At 37.6% G+C, this 13641-nt stretch overlaps 1 protein-coding gene across 2 annotated transcripts in view; it reads left to right on the forward strand.

Annotated features, from left to right (window-relative positions):
* The first annotated feature begins 4606 nt into the window (after positions 1 to 4606).
* Positions 4607 to 13641, forward strand: part of LOC140228530 (uncharacterized) — a 35251-nt gene continuing 26216 nt past the window's right edge. For both annotated transcript variants that reach the window (XM_072308765.1, XM_072308772.1), the window contains exon 1: positions 4607 to 5088. The gene's annotated coding sequence lies outside the window, so the exon portion shown is untranslated. The remainder of the gene's footprint in view (positions 5089 to 13641) is intronic.

Raw genomic sequence — 13641 nt, forward strand, 5'->3', positions numbered from 1 at the left:
TCAGCACATGTTGCTACAATGGCAGTCAAACTTGGGTGATGGTAGATGTCTCTTAGGAAGTTGAAGGTAACCACAAGGTCAAAGGTCACAGACGGGTCAACGAACTTTTAGGGCCCAATGTTAAGTTTTTAGGATGCATTTCGTTTATCGCTCATAACTTTTGATCCCTTTGTCCGTTTGTGACCAAACTTGGATGGAAGATGTCCCTTGGGGAGGTAAAGGTCTTCACAAGGTCAAAGGTCAAAGACAGGGGTCAACAAACTTTTAGGGCCCAATGTTATGTTTTTAGGGCGCGTTTTGATTGTGGCTCATAACTTTTGATCCCTATGTCCGTTTGTGACCAAACTTGGATGGTAGATGTCCCTTGGGGAGTTAAAGGTCATCACAAGGTCAAAGGTCACAGAAAGGGGTCAACAAATTTTTAGGGCCCAATGTTATGTTTTTATGGCACGTTTCGATTATGGCTTATTACTTTTGATCCCTTTGTCCGTTTGTGACCAAACTTGGATGGTAAATGTCCCTTGGGGTGTTGAAGGTCACCACAAGGTCAAAGGTCATAAGCAGGTCAATTAACTTCTGGGAGTTATAAAAAATATTAATTCCTTGTACGCGAATGGGCGAGACACAATTTGGCACTTGCCTTGTTTTTTTTTTTCACCAAGCGTAATCAAACTGTCTTGATTACTTCAAAAGGCCATTATTATCATTATCAAAGTTAATTAGATCGATACATTGATGGGCTCGTTTATTCAATTTTGTCCAGTAGTGAATACTTTGTGCTTGTAAATTGATTTTTTTTTCAGCACTATATACGCTCTTTTCTCACACTTTGAAACGTCTATTTGTTTAACGCATATTAATTATCATTTAGGATTGTAGTATGCAAGTATATCAACACTTAAAACTTTGTAAGATTAAGACAAAATTATACACCTAAAAATCTGTCGAAACTTCGGATCCAGTCTGCATGTTATAGTTTATGATCATTTTGCTTTCGCAAGGCTCCGCTATTGCAGTCTTCCCTTTTGTCAGGAACAACTTTGTATACCAAGGTATGTAAAGAATAATAACAATAGATTATTCAGTCAGATAAATCTGTACTTTTTTTTTTCTTCAAAAAACGAAGAATAATCAGAATAGAATTACATTTTATTTCTTTTAACTAAGTTTCTATTTATTTGCCGAAATTTAGTTGAGTAATCTCATATCGCAGCCCCTAATGAGTATATTCTGTCTATTCTTATGCTTCCGCCACGCCGCCGCCGGAGGCATTATGTTTTCGGGTTGTCCGTCCGTCCTTCCGTTCGTACTCAATTTTGTGGACAGCGTAAATAAAAAACCGTTTGAGGTATCTTAGGCCCGAATTCACGAAGGTGGTACAAATGAAACCATGGTTTAAACCATGGACAAAAAACATGGAGCGCCAAGTGTCGCATGGAATATTTCGTTACGAAATTGGTCATTTTGTCGACAAAATGACCGTTTCGTTAACAAACTTATCATTTCGTGGACGAACTGTTCATTTAGTTATAAAATGTTGTCATTTCGTTACAAAATAATCATTTCATCGATGAAATGACTGATTTCGTAACGAAATATTCCATGCGACACTTGGCGCTCCATGGTTTTTGTCCATGGTTTAAACCATGGTTTCATTTGTACCACCTTCGTGAATTCGGGCCTTAATGAAACTTGTCATGTATACGTAAGAGTGGACGAAGTTGTGCCTATCAACTTTTGAATGCACATGCTCAAGGTCAAAGGTCAAGGTCAAGTGCTCAAAATATTTGCCTTTTCCAATTTCAAAGGGGTCCACAACTACACAATTCATGCTAAAAGTGAAGAGAAACGGCAATCGACCTTCACAAAGCTTCACTTTTTTCTTTTTCTTTTTCTCGATGTGCCTTTAAGCTTGGTTAGACTTCAGACATCCTCGCATTTATTCATCGAGTGGCACAGTTTCCTTTAAAATTCCTCGTCAAAGTTAAAGGAACTATATTATTATGAAAATGTATGTTGACGTGTATATTGATTCATAGTACCCTGATCATCACTTAAGTGGGTATTATAACGCTAACTTGTCTGTTCTAATTCAATGCAACACAAAAAGGAGTATAATGCTCACGCACGCCGTTTATATGAGTTGGATGTAGGAGTACAGTCTTTGGATGATCGTGTGTAATCTACACAGCTGCCAAGTGCTGCGGGCATAGTTATTGGTTTAGTTCATCATTCTGACTGGTCATGTTACAATAAGTGTGGTTAAAAGTCAATATGTAAATACATGTCATGGCTACCCCACTGTGAGTCCCATCATGAAAATGATTTTCAGCCTCAAAAGTGTAAAACAGGTTCTGGAACTAAATCTTCATCTACAAATGATAATCATGCAGCTACACAAAGATTTAAGTTGATTTTGTCATGTCAGCGAGTTATCCATTTTTGTTGTCCCCGTCGAACGAGTTCGAGCAGGGGACTATGAAACGGGCTCCGTACGTGTGTGTGTCCGTGTGTCCGTGTGTGTGTCCGTGTGTGCGTCCGTGTGTGCGTCCGTGTGTGATCAAAATGTTCAATTTGCCACTTCTCTGTCATTTATGAGCCAATTTTGATTCTGTTTGCTTTATATGATAGCACTACATGGGAGCTTTGAAACTTATACACAGAATTTCAGTTGTGACCTTTGACCTTGACCTTTGACCTATATTGTACATTTTGCTATAAAATGCTACTCCGCTATTTCTAACCCGATTTCGATTCCGTTTGCTTTATGTCATGGCACTAGGTGAGGGCTTCAAAACTTCTACACAGAATTTTGACCTTTGACTTCTTTGACCTTTGACCTTGATTTTTGACCTGTATTGTACATTTTGCTACAAAATGCTACTCCTTCGCCATTTCTAACCCGATTTCGATTCCGTTTGCTTTATGTGATGGCACTAGGTGAGGGCTTCAAAACTTCTACACAGAATTTTGACCTTTGACTTCTTTGACCTTTGACCTTGATTTTTGACCTATATTGTACATTGGCTACAAAATGCTACTCCTTCGCCATTTCTAACCCGATTTCGATTCCGTTTGCTTTATGTGATGGCACTAGGTGAGGGCTTCAAAACTTCTACACAGAATTTTGACCTTTGACTTCTTTGACCTTTGACCTTGATTTTTGACCTATATTGTACATTTTGCTACAAAATGCTACTTCCGGCGGGGACATATATTACGCACCGCGTAATTTCTACTTCTCCTTGTTGTAAATTAAAGGATCTACATAAATACAGAAATTGCAATTATGCATGTTAACTTGTGTTGATTCATGACATTACATTTTTTTTCATAGCATTTTTCTACTTTTTTTTATTCAGATTAATTGCACCTTCCCCCTGAAGACTGGAGGAGCATAACTTGCATGTTTCCATCACTGTCATGCTATTATGATTAACAAAAGACATTGCAGGGAAACATGTAGTTAGTTTAGGGGAAGGGTGCATTCTATAATGTGTTCTGTTAATCATGTTAGCACTTCAGCAATAATTCACAGGCAAAATCTTGGTTTGGAAGAGTTTTTTTGTGGGCGTATCCAAGTAATCAGAAGAAAATAGAACAAAAATTATTAAAACTATATGGCACATAAATTATATTCAGATCTTCATTTGGCCACGTAAGTGATGTTTAGGGTATCGTGAATCAACAGAAATTAATATGCATTTGAATTTCATAGTTTCTCTAATTTACAACCGGAAAACCAGGTGACATTGTAAAATCAACATTGTTTGTTATGTGGTTACATGATTATCAGTGTAGATGGATATTTCAAGAGCCTGTTCTACACTTTTGAGGCTAAAAAACTATGATTTCTTCTTTTTTTTCACGATGGGACTCACAGTGGGGGTAGCCATCACATGTAATTACATATTGACTTTTAACCAAACTTATTGTAACATGACCAGTTAGAATGATGAACTATACCATGACTATGCCCGCAGCACTTGGCAGCTGTGTAGATTACACACGATCATCCGAAAACTGCACTCCTACATCCAGCTCATATACACGGCGTGCGTAAGCCAAATACTCCTTTTTGTGCTGCATTGAATTAGAACAGACAAGTTAGCATTATAATACCCAAAGGAATTGTGACCGATATAGACGAGAGGTTCTCATGAAAGGAAACAATTTGAACATGGTTTTAAAGCAAATACACGTCTTTTGTGCGCCATCTCGTGTTTCCACATGACTCTGCAGGTCACCGTTTGTGACTAAGAACCGTGAATAATTTCCATTCAAGTCTATTCGCGCTGGGGAGTGCGCTTAGTAACGGGAAGGGCCTCCGGGCACCGTTTTTCCCGTGGCCTGACGTGCGTTCTTGGCGGCAGTGATTAATAATATGGATGCATTTATAGCAAAGTCTTTTGTGTGATTTGCTTATTATTCAGACCCAGCTGCTAATAATAGGAGTAGCGTAGGTGAGCGCAGAGTGGTGGGAGAGAGGGAGAGAGAGAGAGGGAGACACACACGCACCTCCTCTAACACACACACACAGAAAGAGAGAAAGAGAGAAAGAAAAGTCACGGCTGCGTAGTGAGTACGGCATGTTGCACATTTCAATCGACATTTGACGCTAGTCTGGAATCGCGGGCATGTAGGGATGCAGACGACACATGACTAAGTAGATTCGCATTTCATCCGCGACAAAGGATTGCGTGAATTATGCTTGTCCTCTCACTCACTGACAACACGCATTCATTTTGAGCGACTTTGATGCATTCGATCTGCCTGATTATGTGTGAAGGTGACAGATCCTCCCATAAATCGATTGTTTAATCTTGTTGGCTATGTTATCGCCTGAAATTACCTTACATGGTGGTGTCATTCATTGACATCGTGGTGGAGACAAAAACAACTGTTGTCATTCGAGTAATCGGTTAGCACTTCCACCACATCTCGTCGCCTGGATACCCTGTGGAGATCGATTAGATAGCGGCACCCACCTGAGGAGCGAATGGTTGATGGTCAATGAACTGCTCTCCCCGGAACTTCCCGATGACTGGAGATAAGAACGCGCTTGCTAATGAGCTGCCATTTGTGGCGGTAAGTGTGCTTTAATGCTCCATAAACCCGAAACCCCCTGGCGCGCTCATGTAAGTCCATGATATCATTGAGCAAGGTAATTTACGACGCTCCGAATACTGCACGCGCATTTCCTCTGCTCATGGCAATGTTATCCCTTTGACGCTGATCCCAAGTGTCGATACAAGTATTATAATCCTTTTGACACTGATCCTATGAAGTGTCGATACAAGAGTATTATAAGTTTAATCCTTTTGATACTGATCCTCAGTAGACTAGTAGTATTGTAGGATGAAATATGCATAAGAGGATATCGACTTGCAATATACAGGGCTCCCTGGTGCGTCTGTATTTGTTTGCACACCTGCACCTTGTTGGGGTTTTCTCTTTTTCATTTACATTTTACATGATATTCTTTGATTTTAATGATGCACGTAGACAATACACAAGATTCACAGTGTCTTGAGTACAAACTACGATACTGCGCCAATTGCCAATTACTAAAGTCACGTAAATATTTAAATTAGCTATCATTATATAATAGTTCTTAATAATAATCTCAACGTTTTTCCATGTGCCTCTTGGTCAAACCTACACAATGTAAAGATAAAGACACATTCATCTCCCCCCTTTCGATGTTCGGTGTGGGCAGGATTGTTGACAGTTGTCTTGTGATTTATCAATGCTATAATAAATTATGTTTGTGAACTGCGTGCAGTTTTTGTTTTTGTTTTTGTTTTTGTTTTTTTTAAGGATGACTTATGATAACATATCACTACATAGCAAAACGTGATGTTTAGGAATAAAGCAAATGCCAGGCCGAAATTTATTATTGATTTTATACAAGAGCTCTACATCTGCCAAACATAAATACACTTTTAAATAGAACTAAACGTACGGTTTCCAGTGATAATAGACTTGTGGATCGAAATTTGTTCAATACACGGTATAAAGTGAAACAAGATGTCGATGGACAGCTTTTATGAATGCTTTTCAATCTTATGCATACCTCTGTAACCAACATGACCAGGCTTTCTGACAGAGGTGTCATTTCTGCATGTCCAACATAACACAAAATCATAATTGTGTAAAAATTAACTGCACTATAAAACACTTTATTTATAGAAATTGATGACATAATTCTTAATGCCATGTTAATCTATTGTTCGTGTCACAGTACTATGGATCTAAGAGAGAACAGTCATGTATAGGATTTTTAAAGCAGCTCACTATAATCATGCTTCAGTGAATTTCTCTACGGGCGCATACACAATGACTCATTGCGTGAGCTTCCTACTATAAATTCTAAATGAGTGTTGATTGATGTATAATTTATGTTATGCCTGTTCCCTATTGCTGTGCGATTACCTCCGCTGGTGCTATAACAAGTGTACTCAATACTTAGTACATTCATGATTTGGCTTTCGTGTGTCTGACCAAGTGGCAACTGTGATCGCAGGCAAGACTCGTTCAGCTGCCTGCAAACCCAGACAACAAGCGGATACAAGAGATTGAAATGAAAGAGAAATAACTGATGATTGTAGGCATAAGGACACAACATATTTATGTACTTGAATGAAAATTGATGTGGAAGAGAGAAGTTAGAGTTCAATACACTTGTATAATGATTATCGTGCCTTCCCCCCGCCATTTCCATAACGCTGAACATCTAAACAACAACTACCCGTGGCCAGTTCAGCCTAGTTTTAACGCAACAATTCGTAATGTATTCAAAGCCGCTGCATATTTGCCATTACAACCCCAAAGCTTGCACGACTTAGCAACAAGTAATATAAGATGTATGGATCATACATTCCAGTGTATTTAAACGAGAAAGCTCCCCTTTGCATGTGAGGTTTATAACAGGTAAGGAAATCTTCTGGCGAGGTTGTATATGATTAAATGTGCATACACGTGAACAAGAGGTCGTGCATGCATAGGACCTACTGCTCCTCCTTCCTTTCACTGTCCGTAATCCTGAATCTTCTTAACAGAGAACAGCATGGAAGGAGACAGGGCAGTACGAGCGACAGAGCTTTCATAATGATACAAGGGATTTTCAAATCAAATATGGGTGACCCAAAGTCACTCAAAAGTACCACCCTGCATGGTCTGAAATAACGAAGGGCAGGTTTCCTATAGCGAAACACACAACACTGTCAGGGGTGCATCAAAATGATATTGGAAATTCATTTCCCATCTCCAATCGCACTGGATATTGCCAGAAAAGTATAGACCCGCTACCATATTTCAAATTGTATGCAGTAAAGAAGCTTTCACGACAAAAGTTGTGCCTTATACAACCAGGAAGCCTACACATGGTTTACCCGACATAGCAACAACGGGTGCATGCAAACTACACTCGAAGTATCGAGATGCAATGAATATCTCCCATACGGATGGAGGGAATAGCTCGTTACCAGGTCTTCAAAGGAAGAAAAACTAAAGCTCATATACAAATAGACTGACTAGATTCTATACTCATCGCTGAAGCAGATCTCCAACTCGTAGCAGATCTCCAACTCGTTTTTGTTTTTTTTACTATAATGTACTAAATTACTAGATTCTATACTCATCGCTGAAGCAGATCTCCAACTCGTTTTTTTTTTTTTTTTTACTATAATGTATAATTACTATGTGGTCCTCCTCAATTGTTTTATATTCTTTTCGATACATAATGTTCTGTTTACCTTATTCTCTGTTGTCAAAAGAAGTGTAACTTATATGTTTTGTCGAAAAATGAAATAAACTTTGAATTGAATTGCATAGGAAAACAAAACATTAAACAACAGCAGAAGCGGAGACGTCTATACACCGTGATGGCAAGAAGCTGTAATTTCCTTTCTACCATTATAGAAATTATCCAAGGCATGAACAACTTTCCAATATGAATTACAGTTCAGACATCTCTGCTGGTTGCTGACGCAGATATTGTGAAGGAACGTTTTCATGGTATCAAATTGGTGTTTATGATAGTATTTTATACGCGGGTGTTGAGAGTGGGAACGTTCTCGACAAATTGAATGCTTACATCTTACCTCTTAGTCACCTAATAGACCGTTCCTGTAAAATTTAATATTAAATTTCATTGATGTTTCATTAATTTTCCCACAGCCTATAGTGACGAAACTTTTAATTCACCTGCTCCCTCTTAAAGGACAAGTTCACCTTCATTAACATAAGGATTGAGAGAATGCAGCAATATTAGTAGAACACATCAGTGAAAGTTTGAGGAAAATTGGACAATCGATGCAAAAGTTATGAATTTTTAAAATTTTTGTGTTGGAACTGCTGGATGAGGAGACTACTAAGGCTCGTGATGTCATATGAGTACAACAGTATACAATATAAAGAAAATGTAAAGAAAATTCAACATATTTTCACTTTTTCCGCATAATAAGAGAGCACTTGACTTGTCTCTTTCTAATGGCAATGGGAATAATATTACCCACAACATATGTCAGTAACGAGTCAAGGGAATGTGTACTTCTTTCAAAACATGAAATTTTGTGAAATTCTCTTTATATTTTCCTTATATTGTTGTACGCATGTGACATCATACACTGCAGTAGTCTTCTCATCCAGCGGTGACTGCACAAAAACTTCAAAAATTCATAACTTTTGAACGGATTGTCTGATTTTCCTCAAACTTTCGATGATGTGTTCTACTAATATTGCTACATTCTCTCAATCCTTATGTAAATGAAGGTGAACTTGTCCTTTAAGTTCCATAGGCAGGAATTCACTTAGTTGTTGCTAGGTAAGGCAAGTCTCCGGCAAGCTTTGTGGTTGTTAAGGGCAACTTTTGTGAACAAAGCATGCATAAAATCTGAATACATTTCACAGCACTGGCCTGTATAAAATTATGCTCAAAATGATGTCCCACCTGTGCATATTCGGAACGCATGAACACACATGACAAAAGATCATCACGGTGTAAATTGCTGATTAAAATTCTAACAAAAAAAAAAAAAAGAATCGAGAAATAGTTGGACTAACCACGGCCACCTGTTCATATTATCCGAAGACCACCTGTTATCAAGTATTTTCATTAAATACACCATGTTCATGGCGCAGGTGTGCGCGCATAAGTATGCGTGCAGTACGGCTGTCTTCGTAGTTGTTGTTTTCATTGACATTGTCCTTGACGCGCGGGAATCGTAATTCACAACAAACCAAAGGCAAGCAGAATGATGATGCTGCGTGTCATTGTCATAGTAACACAATTATGGCAGTCAGTGTTTGTGTGTTTTTAGAACATGCAATAATGATCATGGATATATAATTAGTGATAAGTCTAATGTCATTTCATTGGAATTACAAGCGCAAAACACGTTTTTGAAGTTTTGATGCAACTTTTTCCTCATATTTACGGATTGATTTGTAGTTACGATTTTTGTTTTGTTTCTTGTTTTTTTCATTTTTGGAAAGGCACTTTGCTATGATGATGAACTGCGAATTATGTATGATTTCTTGCAAACATTTGAAAACGAAAGTGCGGGCTCCCTCTGTTTTCCAGATAATCAAGAATCTATGTCTCCTATGCATGCAGGCTTATCCTGTTTTTTTTTTTTTTTTTTTCAGACTGGAAAACTTTTTTTCCATGAAATTAATCGTATTCAGTACACTTTTAAGATAAGACTTCAGAAATTATTGTAAATAAGACAGGGGTCATGGACAAAAAAAAAGTATTATAGGAGTATATGAGTCTTCAGTATACTTATATGCTTCTTTACTTCTTTACTTGTATGCTTACAATATACATCCATAATATAGAATCGAAAGCACACACACACACACACACACGCGCGCGCGCGCACTCACACATTCAACACACATACACACACAACTGATTCATACTCAATATGTATCTTCCCGTAGGAAAAAAAAAGTGAACCTCAAGTTACCATGACAAATTTCCATCAAGTAATTCCGGTATTGGTCGTTCAATCATGTTTCTTTGTCATTCTTGCGTGAACATGGCTGGAAGGGGGAAATCGCTAGGGCAGTGTACATTCAACATCTGTCGCTCCCAGAGCGCTTGGCTGCGTCTAGTTCAATAGTCGTGGTACTGGTTATTCGACGGGGTGTGCGCTCCGAACAATGGTCACGTGGTTCATTAGGAAGACGGGGGTGTAGCATAGTAGTATTGCGATGAAGGGGTGGGGATGGATTTTGTCTGGGGTAAATTGAATAGCTGATAAACGGGAGGAAGACATTACAGAGAAAGCGGCAGAGGCACACACACAAACATACAAACATATGAATACACACATATACACATATTCAGGCACACATAAACAAACGCAGCCAAAACGAAACCAAACAAAACGAAGCGTGAACTTTAACGAACTGTTAACTGTTTACCGTAAAAACCGATCCCACGAGATTTCTAATGAGCAAAGAATGAAATATTATGAAAGCTCGGCGATCCGATGTTACAGAATGATATGATAGGGGATGTAGTGTCTGAGAATGAGTCATTATTATCATGGGGCTACGACCATGTCCACTGGTGTACTTTACCCTCACTGTCGGAGGAAAGTGTCAACCAACACATCAAAAAGGGCAATCATCACGACTCTTTCTGTTGTTGTCATCACTTTACTAGTTGCGAGATGGTCATGTCATCAGTCATATTACTCTAGAACGTCATACGCCCAGGCAAAGATATGGAGTTTGATAGGAGTGCGGGGGGGGGGGGGGTAGATTACTCCAGAGTGGTAAACAGATGTAGGGGGTTTAAAAAAGAGTGGAGGGGAGGGGAAGTGGAGGAAAGGGGAGGATGCGTTGAAGAAAACCAAACGTTCATCGCATGTTTGAGCAGAATTATTACAAAGCAAGCTGCCAACCCAGCCCGCTAGTGGTAGATGGTGCTCATGGCTCTAGCAGCTATCAGTCGAGGAGCGCCTGGTATATGGATTGGTCATGATGATTGCGTTATTAAGAAAATCACTCGTCCGTGCCCGCGAGTGCCTTCTACATCAGGAGCCATCGCACGCCGCGACACAGTGCGGACTGTGTGCCACCACCAAAAATGCGGCTCGGAGCGACATCGTGTTTCGCCCATCATCAGTCAGCCAGAAGAGTTTCTTCCTCCAACACTGATTACTTTATTGTGGATTTTGTGTCAAACAATGATACTGGCAACTACCAACCCTTTTCTGAAATTGTTTTTATTACAACATTCATTCAATTATCTCTTCATCATAATGATACTTAACATCCCTCCAACCCACCCACCCCACATTTTTTGTTTGTTTTGAGGGATTGATTGTATACCTTTTCCCAAACGCATATAGAAGACTTGGAGTCAATGAAGCTGTTATTGAAGAAAGACAAATACTCAGTTATATACTATATATATATATATATATATATATATATATACATAGTTATGCATTTATCTTCAGAATAAAAACAATAGAATAAAATGTGTGACCTGCTGAGTTGCACGAGGAGTAACGATTTTTTTTTTTTATGAAAATAATTTAAAGAATGAATTTGGCAGATATATAGATGGACCTTTATACAGTTCTCCAAGTTATTGCATGATTTTTTTTTCCCGAAAATTTAAGACAAAATATCCCGAGAAAATGTTAATATACAATTTTAAAAAGTGTATGTCTCCTTGGAGATGTCAACATTGATGTAAAGAAATATATTGATTTGTTTTCACAAGTCCGGTAAGTGTTACTAATTCAACTCATCAAAATGTTAGTAATAGCAGTACATCTCTTACTATACAATTATACTTATTCCATGTATTGATTAACCACACAGAATAACAAGACCATTTTCATCATTTAGTAACAATATATTCATTAACACTTGATACAGATGATTATAGTGGTATTTGTATTATTGTGATGTATCCGATCATTTGCCAGTGTTTCTTTGATTTTCGCAATTATTTCAACCGTTCAAAGTACCGATTATACCAATTCAACATAGTAACGTATGGTACAGAAAGTGTTGAAAATTTAACAGCCTTAAATGACGATTTAGTGAATGAATGCAGTGGTTGAGTGTTTATGAAGACAAAGATTTTAACAGAGAATAGGAAATGTTTAAAACTAAAGTAATGTTACGATGAGAATATAATTATCTTTGGTTATAACTAAGACGTGTAAAAACATTCTATTCAGTATAAGACCCGTAATAAGTTACATATATGTAGCAAAAAATAAAAGCTGCTGAAAACTGGTTATCCAATAGTGGCAATAAAGTTAGTGGAGTCAAAGATATATAAATCATGTGTGTGTAAACTAAATGCGATGAATTAAAAATGGTGTATACAAAATCAAAATAAATTTACCAAATAATTCGTAAATGGGAGACAATCTACTATGCAAAAGAACCACAAAGATCAAAGGGTGATATGAATGGAGCATTGAAAGTACTAAGGAAAACAATAAATGAAGTAAAATCACCAAATGAAATTGGTCATTTGAATAAAAAAATAAAGAATTAAAAATCCCTCTGATATGAAAATGCATCTAACTTTTTTTCCCTCTCCATCGCACCTGATTTAGCTTCCAAGATACGTTGTGATAGTCTTCATTTTTCTAAATTTTTGTAACGTCCAATAACTATAACTATTTCAAATGACAAGTCCACCTTCATAGACATTTGGATTGAGTGAATGTGGCAATATTATTAGAATACATCAGTGAGAGTTTGAGGAAAATCGGACAATCCGTTCAAAGGTTATGGATTTTTTGGAGTTTCTGCGCAGTCACTGCTGAATGAGAAGACTACTGCAGCTTAGTGATGTCACATGTTTAGAACGACATATAAAGAAAAGTCAACATATTTTCACTTTTCTCACATAATAAAAGAACACATAAAAGAAGACTTGCCTCTTTTAGAAGGCAGGCGGAATAATATTACCCTTGACATACATCATTGCCAAATCGAGGGAATGTGCACTTTTTCTTTCAAAAAGTGAAATTTTGTGAAATTCTCTTTATATTTTCCTTATATTGTTCTACGCATGTGACATCATACACTGTATAGTAGTCTTCTCATCCAGCAGTGACCTCGCAGAAACTTCAAAAATTCATAACTTTTGAACGGATTGTTCAATTTTCCCCAAACTTTCACTGATGTGTTCTACTAAAATTGTTGGATTCACTCAATCCACATGAATATGAAGGTGGACTTGTCCTTTGATGCCATGATACAAAGTTATATTATAAATATCGTTAAATCATTTTAGCCTAAGACTTCAACTGGATATGATGGATTTAGTATGAAGTTACAAAAAAAAAGAAGACCCAAATGGTTTATTCAATTGCGTCTCCTTTAGAATGTGATTGATCTGTCTTTATTGTACGGAATATGCCCAAACGTTTTAAGATTGCAAAGTGATACAAAAAAAAAAAAAAAAAATGAAACTCGAGAAACAGGTCATCGCCATATTATCTCATTATTAATCTCTATTGCAACTTTGAAAAGATTGTATTACAGAAGATGAATGTATTTTTTGGCAGTTTATAACGCTCTTCATCCTAACCAGTGTGGCTTTAAACAAATTTTTATCTGATTTCCAATGCTATAGATAAAGGTACA

Source organism: Diadema setosum, chromosome 1, assembly GCF_964275005.1.
Source record: "Diadema setosum chromosome 1, eeDiaSeto1, whole genome shotgun sequence".
Classification (NCBI taxonomy): domain Eukaryota; kingdom Metazoa; phylum Echinodermata; class Echinoidea; order Diadematoida; family Diadematidae; genus Diadema; species Diadema setosum.